Here is a 19,340-nt window from a genome sequence, read left to right as displayed (position 1 = left end):
GAGGCCGCAGACAGTAAGGGGGGGTATAGGGCCGCCGAATTTAAAGGTCAGGCTTTGTAGGTGGCACTGGAAATCCAGCCCAAGAAGGATGGCTGCACAGAGGTGCGGCAGAACGTACAGGTGGAAATTGCGGAATTCCCTGCCTTGGACAGTGAGGTTCGCTAGGCAGAACCCCTTTATCTCCACTGCGTGTGACCCGGAGGCCAGGGAGATCCGTTGGTTTATGGGATGGGTGACAAGAGAATTGCGCCTTACCGTGACGGGGTGGACAAAGCTTTCCGTGGGGGTGTCGGCGGCCGTGTCAAGGTAGCCCTTAAAACACGCCAGCCAATGCTTGAAAATAGCAGCGGAGTTGTCTGCGTGGGGACTGAGCTGAAGGCACTCCAGCTTGATGCGGAGATCCATCCTTTCAGAAGTAATAGCTGATTAAATTGATGCACAATCAATCACTCTCGAGACAAGGTGAGTCATAACTAATAGGCTTTAATCTGCTAGAACTGAACCCAGCAGCTTCGATACAGAAAGTGAAGGCTGCTGGGACGGCATTGGTTCTTATACCCCACCTCTCAGGGCGGAGCTATGTACGTTAGCCAATGGTAGACTCCTAGGTCTAGCCAATGGTCATCCAACTCTCAGGTACTGCAATACCTGGTATTACCACAATGATCAATGGATATTTTTTGGGCTGTAGGAAGGTTTGTAGTAGTGTTCCACAGGGGCCAGTATTGGGACCGTTACTTTTCCTGATTCATATTGACAATCTAGATCTTGCTGTGCAGGGAACGATTTATTTTTTTGTTTTAAAAGGATTTTTATTGAAAATGTTTTCATTTTCACAAAATAACAATTATATAATATAAAATAGATGCTTCAAGTTAGTGTAAAAAGAGCACAATCAATAATCAAGAACACATCCTGTCTAAACCCCCCCCCCCCCCACCCACAACATTAAACTAAAACCTCCTTAACAGCTGACGATGACCCACTCTTTAAAAAAAGAAATGAACAGCTGCCATCTTCAGTAGAACCCGTCTCCCGGCCCCCTCATGGTGTACTTGACCTTCTCCAAGATCACTCCGAGGTCACCCAATCAGGCCGAGGCACTGGGTGGAGTAGGAGGCCTCCACCCGAGCATAACTCGCCTCCAGGCTATTGATGACGCAAAGGCGAAGACACACCCCTTCACCCCCGTCTGCAGCACCAGCTAGTCCGATACCCCGAGAATGGCCACCAGCGGACATCGCTCCAGATCTAAGAATCTCTGACATGGTGTTGAAGAAGGAGATTAATAACTTGGGACATGGTCAGAACATATGCATTTGGGTAGCCAACCCGAGGACACCTCTCACATTGGTTGTCCACCCTGAAAAAAACACTCATCCTCGACAGATGAGCTCTGCGCACCACCATTAACTGGATCAAACAAAGGACGTCGAGTTGAGCCTAAGCCTTATGGAGTGGACCTGACAAAGAACCTCACTTCACACCTCATCCAGAATAGAACCCAATTCACATTCTCATTTCACCTCCATGTCATTGAATGGAGCCGACTCCGCTGATAGCATCTGGCCGTAAATACCCGAAATACTCCGCCAACCAGACCCGGCCAAAGATAAAATCCTGGGGGTGGGGGGGGGGGGGGGGGGGGGGGGGGGAGACATCTCACAGGGGAGAATGGAAGTGAGGCAGTTACTAATGCACCCAAACTAGAGCCCCCACAAGAACAGGCCTCCACTTTTCCCCATATGGAACTCGGGTCACTAAGCCTCCCCAGCACTTTCTCAATATTAGCAGACCAATGATAAAATAACAAATTGGGTAAAGCTAAATTTGTCTCGAAGCAGGCCTACAGACCCTTGGGTCTTGTCCATCCCAATAAAAGAGGACACAAATTTATTAACTCTGATGAAGAAAGATTTGGGGAGAAAAGGGGAGAGATATTGAAAAAGAAATAAAAACCTTGGGAGGACATTCATTTTAACAGTCTGAACCCTGCCCTCCAAGTACAGGGGGAGGTTGTTACATTTGCAAGTCAGATTTGACCCCATTAACCAGACTAACATCATTTAATTTATGAAGCGAGGCCCAATCATGGGCCACCCGGATACCCAGATAACTTTCCAAGCGATTTTTCACAGGGCTCAGCAGAAGTTTATACCAACAAAAAGGAAGGAAGTAGAAAGAGGGGAAATCGACTGTGGATATCTAAGGAAATAAGGGAGAGTATCAAATTGAAGGAAAAAGCATACACAGTGGCAAAGATCAGTGGGAGACTAGAGGACTGGGAAATCTTTAGGAGGCAACAGAAAGCTACTAAAAAAGCTATAAAGAAAAGATAGATTATGAGAGCAAACTTGCTCAGAATATAAAAAGACAGTAAATATTTCTACAAATATATAAATCAAAAAAGAGTGGCTAAGGTAAATATTGGTCCTTTAGAGGATGGGAAGGGAGATTTAATAATGGGAGATGAGGAAATGGCTGAGGAACTGAATAGGATTTTTGGGTCGGTCTTCACAGTTGAAGACACAAATAACATGCCAGTGACTGATAGAAATGAGGCTATGACAGGTGAGGACCTTGAGAGGATTGTTATCACTAAGGAGGTAGTGATGGGCAAGCTAATGGGGCTAAAGGTAGACACGTCTCCTGGCCTTGATGGAATGCATCCCAGAGTGCTAAAAGAGATGGCTAGGGAAATTGCAAATGCACTTGTGATAATTTACCAAAATTCACGAGACTCTGGGGAGGTCCCGGCGGATTGGAAATTAGCAAACGTGACACCACTGTTTAAAAAAAGGAGGTCGGCAGAAAGCAGGTAATTATAGGCCAGTTAGCTTCGGTAGTAGGGAAGATGCTGGAATCTATCATCAAGCAAGAGATAATGAGGCACCTGGATGGAAATGGTCCCATTGGGCAGACGCAGCATGGGTTCATAAAGGGCAGGTCGTGCCTAACTAATTTAGTGGATTTTTTGAGGACATTACCAATGCGGTAGATAACGGGGAGCCAATGGATGTGGTATATCTGGATTTCCAGAAAGCTTTTGACAAGGTGCCACACAAAAGGTTGCTGCATAAGATAAAGATGCATGGTATTAAGGGTAAAGTAGTAGCATGGATAGAGGATTGGTTAATTAATAGAAAGCAAAGAGTGGGGATTAGTGGGTGTTTCTCTGGTTGGCAATCAGTAGCTAGTGGTGTCTCTCAGGGATCAGTGTTGGGCCCACAATTGTTCACAATTTACATAGATGATTTGGAGTTGGGGGACAGTTTGCAGACGACACTAAGATAAGTGGTAAAGCAAAAAGTGCAGAGGATACCGGAAGTCTGCAGAAGGATTTGGATAGGCTGAGTGAATGGGCTAGGGTCTGGCAGGATGGAATACAATGTTGACAAATGTGAGGTTATCCATTTTGGTAGGAATAACAGTAAAAGGGATTATTATTTAAATGATAAAATATTAAAACATGCTGCTTTGCAGAGGGACCTGGGTGTGCTAGTACATGAGTCACAAAAAGTTGGTTTACAGGTGCAACAGGTGATTAAGAAGGCAAATGGAATTTTGTCCTTCAGTGCTACAGGTTAAGTAGACTGAGACTGTACTCGTTGGAATTTAGAAGGATGCGGGGGGATCTTATAGAAACATATAAAATTATGAAGGGAATGGATCGGATAGATGCGGGCAGGTTGTTTCCACTGGCGGGTGAAAGCAGAACTAGGGGGCATAGCCTCAAAACAAGGTGAAGTAGGTTTAAGACTGAGCTTAGGAGGAACTTCTTCACCCAAAGGGTTGTGAATCGATGGAATTCCTTGCCCAGTGAAGCAGTTGAGGCTCCTTCATTAAATGTTTTCAAGATAAAGATAGTTTTTTGAAGAATAAAGGGATTAAGGGTTATGGTGTTTGGGCGGGAAAGTGGAGCTGAGTCCACAAAAGATCAGCCAAGATCTAATTGAATGGTGGAGCAGGCTCGAGGGGCCAGATGGCAGACTCCTGCTCCTAGTTCTTATGTTCTTATGTATAATGAAAGATGAAAAGGCAACATCCCCAGATTGGCTCCCCTCTTGGGGGGATTGACCGGAAAGTATTCGCTCTGATCCAGATTCAACTTATACCCAAAGGAGCTAAAATTCTTTAATAGCTTCATTATCTCATCTATAGTGGAGACTAGGTCCGTAATATAAAGAAGATGATCAGTGTACAAGGACACCCTTTGCTCATTCCTTCCCCGACTTATCCCTTCCACTCACTGGAAGATCTTAACGCTATGGCCAGTGGTTCAATTGCTAAAGCAAAGTGAAACAGAGACAATGGACATCCCTGCCTCATACCCCAGTTCATCGGAATATACCCGGAGTTCAATGCATTAGTGTGACACTAGCAGCGGGGGCCCTACACAGTAAACAATACAGGATATGAAGCATTGCCCAAAACCACATCTCCCAAGAATCTCAAAGACAGGCCCCTATCAAAAAAAGCAATCAGTTCGGGTACTGAACAGGGGCAAAGAGGACGACACTTAACAGCCAACGTATATTGGCCGACAATTGCAGACTCTTGGTGAAGCCGGCCTGGTCTTCCGAAACCACCACCTGTGAGGCAGACTCCAACTGCTGCATCAACACTTCTGTAATTTAGTGTCTGCATTCAAAAGCAAGATGGGTCAAAACAACCCACATTCCGTAGGGTCCTTGTCCTTCTTCAGGATCAGGGAGATAGAGGCTTGCGCCAGAGTGAAAAACTTGACCCAGCCACTTGACTGCAGCCTTGTCTGGTCCTTGACCCGCAAATGGGTCTCCTGCAGAAACACCACATCAGCATTCAATCTTCTAAGGTGAGCAAATACACTCGACCTTTTCACTGTGACATTCCCTGGTGACCCCCCCCCCACTCCATCCGGAGTCAGCCATTTCCACCAAGAGGGGGCATCCACAACTTAGAGACTCCAGGCACCAGGCCCATCCAAGATGGCCTGCCAATCCCACCAGCAAGACAAAACTAAGACAAAACTGTAGTCACCGTCAGAAAATTATTCCTGCCCACCCCCCCCCCCCCCAAACCCCTTTCCTCTCACCTCCCCGCCCCCAAACATTTGCACACCCTTGCAGGAGCCACTTTTGTGTACGACTTCCCCCTACATGCCACCACCGAAAGTCCCCTTGCAGGGGACAATTTCAAAATTTGAGGATGACACAAAACTTGGAAGTATTGTAGGCTGTGGAGCGGACATTGTCCTTTTCATCAGCATGTTGGAGTGAGCAGCTCGGTGGCAGGTGAAGATCAATGCAGAGAAATGTGAGTTGATGCATTTTGGTAGGAAGAACATGGAGCGACAATATAAACTAAGGGGTAACATTCTTAAAAGGATGCAGGAGGAAAAGGGACCTTGGTGTATACGTGCATCGATCATTGAAGGTGGCAGGACAGGTGCAGATAGCAGTTAATAAAAAGGAAACATACAGTTTCCTGAGCTTTATTAACAGAGTACGGCAGTAAGGAGGTTATGCTGAACTTATAAAGACACCAACTTAGACCTCAGCTGGAGTATCGTGCACAGTTCAGGACGCCACACCATAGGAAGGATGGGAAAGAATTGGAGAGAGTGCAGAAGAGGTTTGCAGGGATGGGAAACTTCATGTGTGAGGGTAGATTGGAGAGGGGCGGACAAGAGGAGATTTAATAGAGGTGTTCAAAATAATGAAGAGGCTGGACAGGGTAGATAAGGAGACACTGTTCCCGCTCATAAAAGGATCAAGAACGAAAGGCAAAGATTTGGAGTGATTTGCAAAACAAGCAAATGGAATACAAGATAAAACTTTATCACAGAGCTAGTGGCTGTGGTCTTGAATGTACTGTCTGTGAGTGTGGTGGAGGCAGGTTCAATTGAGGCATTCGAGAGACCATTAGACGATTATTTGAATAGAAACAATGTGCAGGGGTGCGGGGAAAAGGCAGGGGACGGGCACTAAGTCACGATGTTCGTTTAGAGAGCTGGTGCAGACAGGATGGGCCGAATGGCCTCCTTCTGCACCGTAATGATTCTGAGATCCTATGAATTCAATGAAAAATGTGCTGAGTATTGCTCAGTTCGGGAAATCCAGCTGTTTACAATGTTTTTCTGTACAGGACACCTCTGCAAAAATGTGTTTACATTTGCCCTCTGAACTAGCCTAACAAAGGCCCTCAGTTGTACAAATAATTGCAACTAGAATGCCCACCCTTTTTTAATTAATTCATGGGATGTGGGAATTGCTGCATAGGTCAGTATTCATTGTCCAACCCTAATTATCTTTAAGAAGGTGGTGATGAGTTGCTGCCTTCTTAAACTGCCGCAGTTCATGTGGAGTAGGTACACCCACAGTGCTGTTAGGGAGGGAGTTCCAGGATTTTGACCCAGCGACAGTGAAGGAACAACTGGTATATTTCCAAGTCAGATGATGTGGGCCTTGGAGGGGAACTTGCAGATGGCGGTGTTCCCATGTGTCTGCTGCCCTTGCCTTTCTACATGGCAGAGGTCATGAGCTTGGAAGGTGCTTTCAAAGGAGCCTTGGTGAGTTCCTACAGTGAACCTTGCAGATGGTACACACTGTTGCCATTGTGCATTGGTAGTGGAAGGAATAGATGTTTATGTTGGTGGATGGGGCACAATCAAGCTCGCTGCTTTGTCCTGGATGATGTTGAGTTTCTTGAGTGTTGTTGGAGCTGCACTCATCCAGGCAAGTGGAAAGTATGCCATCACATCCCGGACTTGTGCCTTACTGATGATGAATAGGCTTTGGGGGGCATGAGATGAGTTACTCTCCGCAGAATTCTGCTATTGCAGCCACAGTATTTATACAGCTAGTCCAGTTCAGTGTCTGGTCAATGGCAACCCCCCAAAATGCTGATAGTGGGGGGCGGCATGTGGCGCAGTGGTTAGCACTGGGACTGCGGCGCTGAGTACCCGGGTGCGAATCCCGGCTCTGGGTCACTGTCCATGTGGAGTTTGCACATTCTCCCCGTGTCTGCGTGGGTTTCAGCCCCACAACTGAAAGATGTGCAGGCTAGGTGGATTGGCCACGCTAAATTGCCCCTTAATTGAAAAAAAAGAATTGGGTACTCTAAATTTTTTTTAAAAGATGCTGATAGTGGGGAATTAATTCAGTGATGATGCCAATATCATGGGGAGATGATTCTGTTCGCTCTTGGTGAAAATGGGAATTGCCTGGCACTTGTGTGACATGAATGGTCCTTGCCACTTATCTGCCCAAGCCTGGATATTATCCAGGTTTTGCTGCATTTGCACATGGACGTCTTCAGTGTCCGAGAATTCACGAATAGTGCTGAACATGGTGCAAAATCAACAACCATAAACATCCCCCACTTCTGACCTTATACGAATGGAGAGGTTATTGATAAAACAGCTGACGATGGTTGGGCCGAGGATACCAGCCGAAGGAACCCCTGCTCCTGTTGGAAGCACTAGACCGTATTGAATAGGAGGGCTGTCAGGATGAACAAATATTCTTGGTTATGGACGGGGGTGGAGGGGGTGGGATTGAGAATTACTGAAGGGTACTTCAACAATGTTTTTATGCTTCAAGTTTTCATTTAGCACCCTGTTTACTGATGCCCTCTCATAGTATGTTTGCTTAAGTGCTAACTCTAATTTCATGTGACCCAAGCCAGTTTCTTACTCAGACCCCCAGCTCGCTCAGTTGGTGAATAAATTCTGGTTACATCCACATTTTCACCAATGTCATGCTTCTGGCAATTTCTTCACAAGTCAAAGATTTATATACTTCATAACATTACCATTTTTGTTTCTTCTCCAAAACATCTGCTAGAGATATTGTATCTGAATTTTTAATATGTTTATATCTATAAATCTTGCTTCAGGAGCTGTTCTCACTGACCATTGCCAATGTAAAGTCTGTTTCACATTTGTGTCTAATCGGTCAAAACATCATGAAACAGTATTGTGGGCAAGATAGTCGCAGGTTGGAGGATACAATTAACCAAACCCATGTCAGATACAACGTACATGGATAAGGCTGCCCCTTGGGGGAACAGAGACAGTACAATTCAAATGGGGGGGGGGGGTTTGGAATAAGGCAGTTAAGCAGTTTGGAAAGCAAAAACAGAAAATACTGGACAATCTCAGCAAGTCCGACAGCATTGGGCGTATTTAGAGTTTGGATGAAATCTGGAGAGAACTGGAAATAGGATCAGATTTATACTGTTGGGGTGGGGGGAGGGGGGGGGGGGCATAGAGGGTCAGCAGTAGAACCATAGAATTTTGTCAGTGCAGAGGAAGGTCATTTGGCACATCGGGTCTGCACTGACCCTCACCCCACTCAGGCCCAATCCCTGTAACCCCACCCAACCTGCACTTCCTTGGACTGTGGGAGGGCAGCACGGTGGCGCAGTGGTTAGCACTGATCCCTCACAATGCCGAGGTCCCGGGTTCGATCCCTGCTCAATCTTTGGACTGTGGGAGGAAACTGGAGCACCCGGAGGAAACCCATGTAGACACGGGAAAAATGTGCAAACTCCACAATCACCGAGGTCGGAATTGAACCCGGGTCCCTGGAGCTGTGAGGCAGCAGTGCTAACCACTGTGCCATCCCATGGTGGAGACACCCTCTAGGTGGAGATTGGCAAAGATGCCATGCACAGAAAGACAATGAAATGTACATGATGGTGATCAAGGCTAGGAAGAGTGCTGTTGTGGCACATTAAGAGATCAGAATGTGTTGATGCCAGAACAAAAGTAAGTGAAGTGTCAAAGGATAACCTGAAACAGGGAACAGATCGATGGAAGAAGTGAAGATAAATTGATAGAAATAAAAATGGGGTGAAGGTGGAGGAGAGAGTTCACAGTCTGATGTTGTTGAACTCAATGTTTAAGTCCGGAAGGCTGTAACGTGTCTAAACGGAAGATGAGGTGCTGTTCCCCCAGTTTGCGTTGGGCTTCACTGGAACATTGCAGCAGGCCAAGAACGGACATGTGAGGGCAGGACGGGGAGTTGAAATGGCAGCGACAGGAAGGTCTGGGTCCGGCTTGTGGTGCTTTGATCTTAGCCGTCAGGAAAGCATTTGGGATACTTGTTTTATAAATAAGGGTGTTGAAAGCAAAATCAAGGCAGTCATGTTAAATCTTTCTAATTCTCTGGTAAAGTCTCGGCTGACACCAAGTGAGGGTGTTGGTCTCTGAACTCTGAACTCTGCATTCACCGAGAGCTCAATGAGGGTGCTGGTCTCTGAACTCTGAACTCTGTATTCACCAAGAGCTCAGCGAGGGTGCTGGTCTCTGAACTCTGAACTCTGCATTCACCGAGAGCTCAATGAGGGTGCTGGTCTCTGAACTCTGAACTCTGTATTCACCAAGAGTCCAGTGAGGGTGCTGGTCTCTGAACTCTGAACTCTGTATTCACCAAGAGCTCAGTGAGGTTGCTGGTCTCTGAACTCTGTACAGACTGGAAGGTTTGTGGGTGTCCAGTTGCAATTTGAAAGTACAGTTTTGCCTGTCTTCAACAACAGGACCTGGAGACATTTGGAACTTCTAATTGTTACCATTCAGCAGCAACCAGAACATCAGAGATGAGAAGTGCAGCGAAGTGAGCAGAAACCGTTTGCTGAAGATTAGCAGTAATGCCAGTTTTCACTTCTTTTACTTAATCACACTGGGCATGACACTGCAGCAGAGCCCGGACACGCAGCCCCGGACACGTAACCCCGGACACGCAGCCCCGGACACGCAGCCCCGGACACGCAACCCCGGACACACAGCCCCGGACACGCAGCCCCGGACACGCAGCCCCGGACACGCAACCCCGGACACGCAGCCCCGGACACGCAGCCCCGGACACGCAGCCCCGGACACGCAGCCCCGGACACGCAGCCCCGAACACGCAGCCCCGGACACGCAGCCCCGGACACGCAGCCCCGGACACGCAGCCCCGGACACGCAGCCCCGGACACGCAGCCCCGGACACGCAGACCCGGAGCCCTGCAGCAGAGCCCGGACACGCAGACCCGGACACGCAGACCCGGACACGCAGACCCGGACACGCAGCCCTGGACACGCAGCCCTGGACACGCAGCCCCGGACACGCAGCCCCGGACACGTAGCCCCGGACACGTAGCCCCGGACACGCAGACCCGGACACGCAGACCCGGACACGCAGACCCGGACATGCAGACCCGGACACGCAGACCCGGAGCCCTGCAGCAGAGCCCGGACACGCAGACCCGGACACGCAGACCCGGAGCCCTGCAGCAGAGCCCGGACACGCAGCCCCGGACACGCAGACCCGGACACGCAGACCCGGAGCCCTGCAGCAGAGCCCGGACACGCAGCCCCGGACACGCAGACCCGGACACGTAGCCCCGGACACGCAGACCCGGACATGCAGACCCGGACACGCAGACCCGGAGCCCTGCAGCAGAGCCCGGACACGCAGACCCGGACACGCAGACCCGGAGCCCTGCAGCAGAGCCCGGACACGCAGCCCCGGACACGCAGACCCGGAGCCCTGCAGCAGGACCGGACCCGGAGCCCCGCAGGAAATCAATCCCCTGGGCTTGTAAAGAGAAAAGCTTCCTGATCTCATGCACTCAATCCGACGAGTAACAGCTCATTTTATCGTGAGAAATAACGATAAATCATTGATCACCTCACTTTCAGCACCCTCATAGGCAGCATGTTCCAGGTCATTGCCACTCTGTGTGAATGTGAAAGTAAAAGGTAGAGGTCCCCCCTAACTCTGTCCCAAAATTCAGTTTCCCTAATCCTTGTACCATCATCTGATTAGGTTTTTTTCCTTTATCAATCTTATCTAAACCTGCATCATTATGTATACAGGACCTCGATCAACTCTCCCAAAATTGCTCAGAGGAGAATGGACAAATTAACCTTGTAGCTAAAATCCCTCTTCCCTGGAACCAGCCTGGTCAATCTTCTCCGCACCTTCTCACACCCGTCCTAAACTGTGGGGACCAGCATCTGGCATCACATCTGAGCAAATTTGCAAATATAGTTATAAGCTCCTCCCGGATTGTTTGTGATGTTTGCAAACATCAGGAGACCCAAAACAGACAATATTTGCATTTACCTCAATTTAAAATCCAATAGTCTATACTAATAAATATTTTCTCATCCATTTCTCAGTTCAATTTTCCATATTATTCCTGTTCTAGAAACTAAACTGTTGATGCCACAGGCAGAGCTGGATAATGAATACCTACGATTCCTAACAACAGTCTCATTTTAATCAGAGGCTCTACTGTTAACCCGTTACCCATTGTATCAATGCGAGATTTGCTTACCTTATCAATTTTTTCGTATTTGTGGAAGATTTTGTCTCCAACCAGTTCTTCTTCATTCTCCTCATCGTGGTAATTTAGGGGCAGGCTGTCGAAGTCAACCACTTTCACAAAACCATCAGAGTCACTTTTGGCCTCCTGAAATGTTGCACAATATTCACAAATTAGAACACATTTTTATTGATATTTATTGTTTGCGAACATTACATTAATAATTAAAGTTGATAGTGAGAACTTGGTGAATGCTTAAAACCTAAAGACAAATGCAAAGAGGACCCATTTTATTGACAAGTAAGAAGCAGCAATTTTTTAAAAAAAAATATTCAGAAACATGCAATGTGATAAACTCACTTTGATTTAGGTCCACATTTCTGAGCTACACAACAAATGGCCACATGGACAGGCTGCTCCCATATCAACCAGTCTAGTATCCCGTATCCCAGTTGTGTTGCTATCATAGAATCCGTACATTACCGAAGGGGGCCATTCAGCCCATTGAATCTACACCAACCCTCCAAAAGAGCACTGGACCTAGACCCATTCTCCCACCCTATCCCCGTAACACCATGCATTGATCATCTTGCACATCTTTGGACAGTGGGGGGAATCTGGAGCACCTGGAGGAAACCCACACTGGCACGGCGAGGACGTGCAGACTCCGCACAGACAGTTACCCATGCCTGGAATTGAACCCGGGTCCCCAGCACTGTGAGGGCAGCAGTGCTAACCACCGTACCACCCCTTTTGAGGAAGTTTCTACTCAGCATCTTCCCTGAGCAACAAGACTAAGATTGTGACTGAGTGGCATAGAGACACTCTGCTCTGTCGACTGCCCATGCACAATGTCCTGTCACAATTACTTTTACACATACATGGGGACATGAAAATCAATAAAAACTTGTTTTTTTATGATACAGGAAGTGAAACCGGAGCGCCTGGAGGAAACCTACACAGACACAGGAGAACGTACAAACTCCACACATACAATGAGCCCAAGGCCAGAATTGAACCCGGGTCCCTGACATGGTGAGGGCAGCAATGCTAACCACTGTGCCAATGTCCCACTCTCACTGCACATTTTCTTCATAGCCCTCCATTTATTCCCATCAAGTATTTATCCAATTCTCTTTTGAATATTACTATTCATTTGCTTCCGCCAGTCTTTGAGGTAGCACATTTCAAAACATCAAAAACTGATTGAATAATAAAAATCTCATCTCCCCCTCAGACTCTTTTGGCATTTACTAACTTTCTTCCCAGTGGAAACAGTTCTTCCTTATTTATTCTTATCAAACCCTTTCAGAAGTTCAAACTTTGGTCTTAAATCTCCGTTGATGGGGTGTCACGGTGGCACAGTCCCTGGCCCCGGGTCACTGTCCGTGTAGTTTGCACATTTTCCCCGTGTCTGTCTGCGTCTCACCCCCCACAACCCAAAGATCTGCAGGGAAGGTGGATTGGCCACGCTAAATTGCCCCTTAATTGGAAAAAAAGTTGGGTACTCTAAATTTTTTAAAATTAAAACTCCCTTTATTTTCTCTACCCTATGGCGAGGAAACCCAAATTCTCTCGCTCATCCGCTTAACTGGAGTCCCACATCTCTGATACAATTGTAGTAAATCTCTTTCTCATCGTCTAAACTTTGTTTTGTTCATCTGCACACTTTAAAATTATGTTCTATACACACAAAAAGTCCACAAACCTATATAACCAAAGTAGCTGTGATCCTAATACCAAATCCTCTCTATACTTCCCTCCAGTCTGATAAATAGCTATTTGTTACTATTCCCTGCTTTCTATCTCATTGCCAACTCACTCATAAGACAGTAAATAGACTTTTAAATCAGTGGTATATATTATTTTGGTCATGTTATGATAAACTGGGAACAATGATCTTTGTGATTAAGATATTTGTTGGTTTGTATTAAGAGTAACAGTGATAATTATGGTAAGGACAGCCCCAACTCCTTTATGATGTCACGGAAAAGCTGCTGTGACACTGGCAGCGACTGCGAGGTCATCAAATGGATCTTGTTGTCGACAGTTTAGATTTAACTGAAAATGACCACTTGGTGCATCCAAGATGGTACGCTGAGGTACCAAACCATCCAGCAAGGCTGCTAACCAACTATAGGAGCCTGGAGCCCTCAGTGGGAACGAGGCCCTCTTTCCCTACATCTGTAAAACAAAATAAAAACTGATAAGTCCAGAGTATTTCACTTAAATTAAAATTAAAGCAAGATATCTTTAACGTAGAAATAGTGCTAACTAACCATGGTGTCAACCCTTCATTACCAAAACAAAAACTTATTGTGCTACTTAAAATTTTTCCTTTATTTCGAGCTGCTTGTTTCCAACATTAAAAGTATTATTTATGGTATAAACTGAGTTACTCCCCCAGCCTTTCACACGTTACCCAAGGCCCTCCTTCTTGTCCTGTCCTGTCATTAGACATTAATGCTTTAGATGTGTTGATAATAGTCCTCCACTGAGCAGACATAGTAATCTTTATTGTCACAAGTAGGTTTACATTAACACTGCAATGAAGTTATTGTGAAAAGCCCCTAGTCCCCTGGACATACTCCTTCATCTTCTTACCCCCCCCCCCCCCCCCCCCCAGCAAACTTGGCCTTGAGCTGCTATTTCTACATTATTATTATTCAAGTATCTATTTGACACAAAGGGTGGGTTGATTGAAACCCTCCAGCTCACCTATTTCTGTCCCCGCCGTCTTCCTCTGCGTCCACCAGAAACTCATTATTCGCTTCACTTACCAAGGCGGCAGGAGCGGGCTGTGGCGAGGGGCAGGCAGAGAAATAGAGCCAGGTACAGCATCATTTCGTGGCCCACTCGAGTTACCCGAGGAACAGAGGCTCTGTCTCCTTCCAACACCTGCTCTGGCTTCCACTCCGGCTTTGAATGATGCACCTCGGTGTGGCTTCCAGAATCCAACAAGTTGCTGCTGCCCCGACCCCGGGACTCTGTCCAGATCCCCCCCCCCAGACCTGCTCTGACGTGACAGAGGATCAATGAGGTCTCCTAGCAACAGCCATACACACACAGGGAGCAAACAGCGAATCACCGCAGAGGGATCTCATTGTCCTGATTTGCCCAAGTCCTGTCCCTTTATCCCTTTGCTCCAGTTCCCAGGATTTCCCATTGCAGGCTCCAGGATCTGTACCATCCCCACAGATCCATCCATCTAGCTGCACTTGTTGAAGTTGGCGGGAAGGAGGACACCAACCTGAGGTCAGCTGGACAAGTTTGCAAAAGCAAACCGACCCTTTGTTATTCACAAGAACATCATTGACCATTTCAAATGGAATGTGGCCTCTGCAGAGTTCCAGAGGATCTTTAAAATACTGATTGCAAGATCCAGAGAGACATCTGTCCAAAAAGTGACTCAGAATTACTGTGTGGAAGGACTAGCCTGGAGGATAGCCCAAGGTGAGAGAACATTATTGGAGACTTCAACTGACATTGCCAGAGAAAGTTAAAGGTAAAATAAAAGTTGCATGTTCAGTAAAGTTAGTAATTTTCAAGCACATTTGGAATGGTACACAATGATTAGTATAGTTTGGGGAGAAATGTGACTGAATTCAGGCAATGAGTGACAACAACACCCTTGAGTTTATACAGCTAGCGGAATGTTAAAATAGCTCCCAGGGTGGATGACCAAAAACTTGGTCAAAAAGTAGATTTTAAGGAGTGCCTCAAAAGGGGGAAAGAGAGTTAAAGAGGAGCAAGAGGGAACTCAGATGTTGGAGCCATGGGAGCTGAAGGCAAAGCTACCAATGACAGAACACTTAAATAAAACTGGGAATGCTCAACAGGCATTGGAGCTGGAGGAGCCGAGATCTCAGAGTGCTGCGGGGCTAGGGGAGATTACAGATATAGGGAGCGGCAAAGACATGGGATTTGAAAACAAGGAATCAAGATATAATTCAGGTCAGTGAGCATTGGAATAGGTAGAGTCGCAGGTGGACAGGGTGGTGAAGAAGGCATTCAGTACACTAGTTTTTAAGGTCAGAATATTGAATACAGGGGTTGGGACGTCTTGTTGAAGTTGTACAAGACATTGGTAAGACCACACATGGAATACTGTGTTCAGTTCTGGTCACCCCTATTATAGGAAGGATATTGTTAAACTAGAAAGAGTGCAGAAGAGATTGACGAGGATGCTCCCAGGACTTGATGGTCTGAGTTATAAGGAGAGGCCGGATAGGCTGGGACTTTTTCCCCTGGAGCGTAGGAGGCTTAGGGGTGATCTTATCGAGGTCTATAAACTAATGAGGGGCATCGATAAGGTAGATAGTCAACATTTTTTCCAAAAGGTAGAGGAGTCTAGAACTAGAGGGCATAGGTTTAAGATGAGAGGGGGAGATTTACAAAAGAGACCAGAGGGGAAATGTCTTCACACAGAGGGAGGTGAGCATCTGGAACGAGCTGCCAGAGGCAGTGGTAGAGGTGGCTACAATTTTTTCCTTTAAAAAATAGTTAGACAGTTACATGGGCAGGGGGGTATAGAGGGATATGGGCCAAATGCGGGCAAGTGGGACTAGCTGAGTGATAGAAACTGGGCGGCATGGACCAGCTGGGCCGTAGGGCCTTTTTCCATGCTGTAAACATCTCTGATACTCTTTTTGTTTTGAAAGCATCCAACCTACTGGCCTCACCCATTTCCTGTGGTAACAAATCACACATTGTAACCACTCAGATGTGAATCCGAAACATTCCCTCCACATCTACCCTGTACAACCCATTCATAATTTTGAAGACCTGTCAGGTCTTTTCAAAGTTTTTCTTATCAAAAGAAAATTGGCCGAACTTGTATCTTTCCTCAATAGTTATAATGTTCTTTGTTCTAGTAGCATCTTTGTGGATGTTTTTTGCACTTTCTGCACTGTTTCTATATCCTTTTAACAGTTCAGAGATCGGAACTAAGCACATACCTGACCCAGGGTCCTACACAATTTTATCCCTGTTTCTCTATGTTTAAAATTCACTGAGTATGGGACCTGATTTCACCAATAATAAGAATAATTTTTATTAGTGTCATAAGTAGGCTTACATTAACACTGCAATGAAGTTACTGTGAAAAGCCCCTAGTTATCCTTTGGCAGCACGGTAGCATTGTGGATAGCACAATTGCTTCACAGCTCCAGGGTCCAGGTTCGATTCCGGCTTGGGTCACTGTCTGTGCGGAGTCTGCACATCCATCCCGTGTGTGCGTGGGTTTCCTCCGGGTGCTCCGGTTTCCCCCCACAGTCCAAAGATGTGCAGGTTAGGTGGATTAGCCATGATAAATTGCCCCTTAGTGTCCAAAATTGCCCTTAGTGTTTGGGTGGGGTTATTGGGTTATGGGGATAGGGTGGAGGTATTGACCTTGGGTAGGGTGCTTTTTCCAAGAGCCGGTGCAGACTCGATGGGCCGAATGGCCTCCTTCTGCACAGTAAATTCTATGATAATAGTCGCCACATTCCCGCGCCAGTACGGGTACACAGAGGGAGAATTCAGAATGTCCAATTCACCTAACAGCACGTCTTTCAGGACTTGTGGGAGGAAAACCGGAGCACCCGGAGGAAATCCACGCAGACATGGGAGATATATGGAGTACAGATTCAGTACTAGGACCCAGTGACCATGAGCTTAGGCACTGATTGCCAATAATCGAGAGACGTTATCGATAGTGTTCGTGACCCACAAATAAATCGTTTCCCCATTTAGGGAGTGTCTATTTGTAATAGTCAAACTATTACTTAAGCAGGTAGGTAAAAATGGATGCAATGTATTTTTCAAATGCCTTCCCCAGTCAAACAGCCTGAATGGCCTCACACCTCAGCCTGAGCTGCTGTGGGTGGTGTTGGAACCTGACCCCAGACCTCAGTTTGGGACCTTCACAACTTACCTTTAGTTTGTTTTGGAAAGAAGTTGGAATCTCTATTTCTGCTATTATAACATTGAACACACTTCACTTCTAAAGTGCTCTACGGACCAGGAACCGCTCTGGGAGGTGACGTGTAGAAGGGCGCTATATAAATGTAACTATTTTCCACAGATCTCGCACGGTGAGGAGAAAACAGACTCGCCCAACATTCCGGGAATGTTCTGTGTCGTTATTCCCAAATCCCCCAGAAAGTGCCCAATCCCCAGGCGCTGGATCCAGTGCCCAATCCCCGGGCCGCTGGATCCAGTGCCCAATCCCCGGGCCGCTGCTTCCGGTGCCCAATCCCCGGGCCGCTGGATCCAGTGCCCAAGCCCCGGGCCGCTGGATCCAGTGCCCAAGCCCCGGGCCGCTGGATCTGGTGCCCAATCCCCGGGCCTCTGGATCTGTGCCCAAGCCCCGGGCCGCTGGATCCGGTGCCCAATCCCCGGGCCGCTGGATCCAGTGCCCAATCCCCGGGCCGCTGGATCCAGTGCCCAATCCCCGTGCCGATGGACCCAGTGCCCAATCCCCGGGCCGCTGGATCCGGTGCCCAATCCCCGGGCCGCTGGATCCGGTGCCCAATCCCCGGGCCGCTGGATCCAGTGCCCAATCCCCGGGCCGCTGGATCCAGTGCCAATATCCCCGGGCCGCTGGATCCAGTGCCCAATCCCTGGGGCCGCTGGATCCAGTGCCCAATCCCCGTGCCGATGGATCCAGTGCCCAATCCCCGGGCCGCTGGATCCTGTGCCCAATCCCTGGGCCACTGGATACAGTGCCCAATCCCCGTGCCGATGGATCCAGTGCCCAATCCCCGTGCCGATGGATCCAGTGCCCAATCCCCGGGCCGCTGGATCCAGTGCCCAATCCCCGGGCCGCTGGATCCGGTGCCCAATCCCCGGGCCGCTGGATCCGGTGCCCAATCCCCGGGCCGCTGGATCCGGTGCCCAATCCCGGGCCGCTGGATCCAGTGCCCAATCCCCGGGCCCCTGGATCCAGTGCCCAATCCCCGGGCCGCTGGATCCGGTGCCCAATCCCCGGGCCGCTGGATCCGGTGCCCAATCCCCGGGCCGCTGGATCCTGTGCCCAATCCCCGGGCCGCTGGATCCAGTGCCCAATCCCCGGGCCGCTGGATCCAGTGCCCAATCCCCGGGCCGCTGGATCCAGTGCCCAATCCCCGGGCCGCTGGATCCAGTGCCCAATCCCCGGGGCCGCTGGATCCAGTGCCAATCCCCGGGCCCGCTGGATCCAGTGCCCAATCCCCGGGCCCCTGGATCCAGTGCCCAATCCCCGGGCCCCTGGATCCAGTGCCCAATCCCCGGGGCCGCTGGATCCAGTGCCCAATCCCCGGGCCGCTGGATCCAGTGCCCAATCCCCGGGCCGCTGGATCCAGTGCCCAATCCCCGGGCCGCTGGATCCAGTGCCCAATCCCCGGGCCGCTGGATCCAGTGCCCAATCCCCGGGCCGCTGGATCCAGTGCCCAATCCCCGGGCCGCTGGATCCAGTGCCCAATCCCCGGGCCGCTGGATCCAGTGCCCAATCCCCGGGCCGCTGGATCCAGTGCCCAATCCCCGGGCCGCTGGATCCAGTGCCCAATCCCCGGGCCGCTGGATCCAGTGCCCAATCCCCGGGCCGCTGGATCCAGTGCCCAATCCCCGGGGCCCGCTGGATCCAGTGCCCAATCCCCGGGCCGCTGGATCCAGTGCCCAATCCCCGGGCCGCTGGATCCAGTGCCCAATCCCCGGGCCGCTGGATCCAGTGCCCAATCCCCGGGCCCGCTGGATCCAGTGCCCGGGCCGGGAAGAGGAATTCTCCCCCGCGCCCAGCGGCAGCTCCGCCTCCGCTGACTCATCCCATTCCTGACATTCTTCCCGAAACTGTCACCAAACCCCTTCCCCCCCCGGATTGGGAATCCCCCCCCCCCCCCGGATTGGGAAGGTTGGGAATCCCCCCCCCCGGATTGGGAAGCTCCCTCTCTCCCGGGAAAGGTAGGTTGAGTTTGGGGAAACTTTCCCAGTCGCAGCTGCAACTTTTCGGGAACAAAGAGCGGAAAATGCGGGATCTCGTTTCTGACATTTTTCTGCCTCAACTTCCGCATTTCAGGAATAAATCT

The 19,340-nt window shown here is 48.9% G+C and overlaps 1 long non-coding RNA gene across 4 annotated transcripts in view; it reads right to left on the bottom strand.

The window, feature by feature from the left end:
• Positions 1 to 19,340, bottom strand: part of LOC140404107 (uncharacterized) — a 43,744-nt gene that overhangs the window by 23,274 nt on the left and 1,130 nt on the right. The window contains exons 2-3 of one of the 4 annotated variants that reach the window (XR_011938458.1): positions 13,430 to 13,482; positions 11,311 to 11,445 (exon numbers count right to left, since the gene is read on the bottom strand). This is a non-coding gene — a long non-coding RNA (uncharacterized lncRNA). Of the gene's footprint in view, positions 1 to 11,310; positions 11,446 to 13,006; positions 13,358 to 13,429; positions 13,483 to 14,078; positions 14,299 to 19,340 lie in introns of those variants that run through there. The other 3 variants (XR_011938457.1, XR_011938459.1, XR_011938456.1) reach the window with 3 other exon arrangements.

Source organism: Scyliorhinus torazame, chromosome 29 (assembly GCF_047496885.1).
Source record: "Scyliorhinus torazame isolate Kashiwa2021f chromosome 29, sScyTor2.1, whole genome shotgun sequence".
Classification (NCBI taxonomy): Eukaryota; Metazoa; Chordata; class Chondrichthyes; order Carcharhiniformes; family Scyliorhinidae; genus Scyliorhinus; species Scyliorhinus torazame.
Note: the sequence above shows the minus strand (reverse complement) of the source record. Positions and strands in the feature narration are given on the sequence as shown.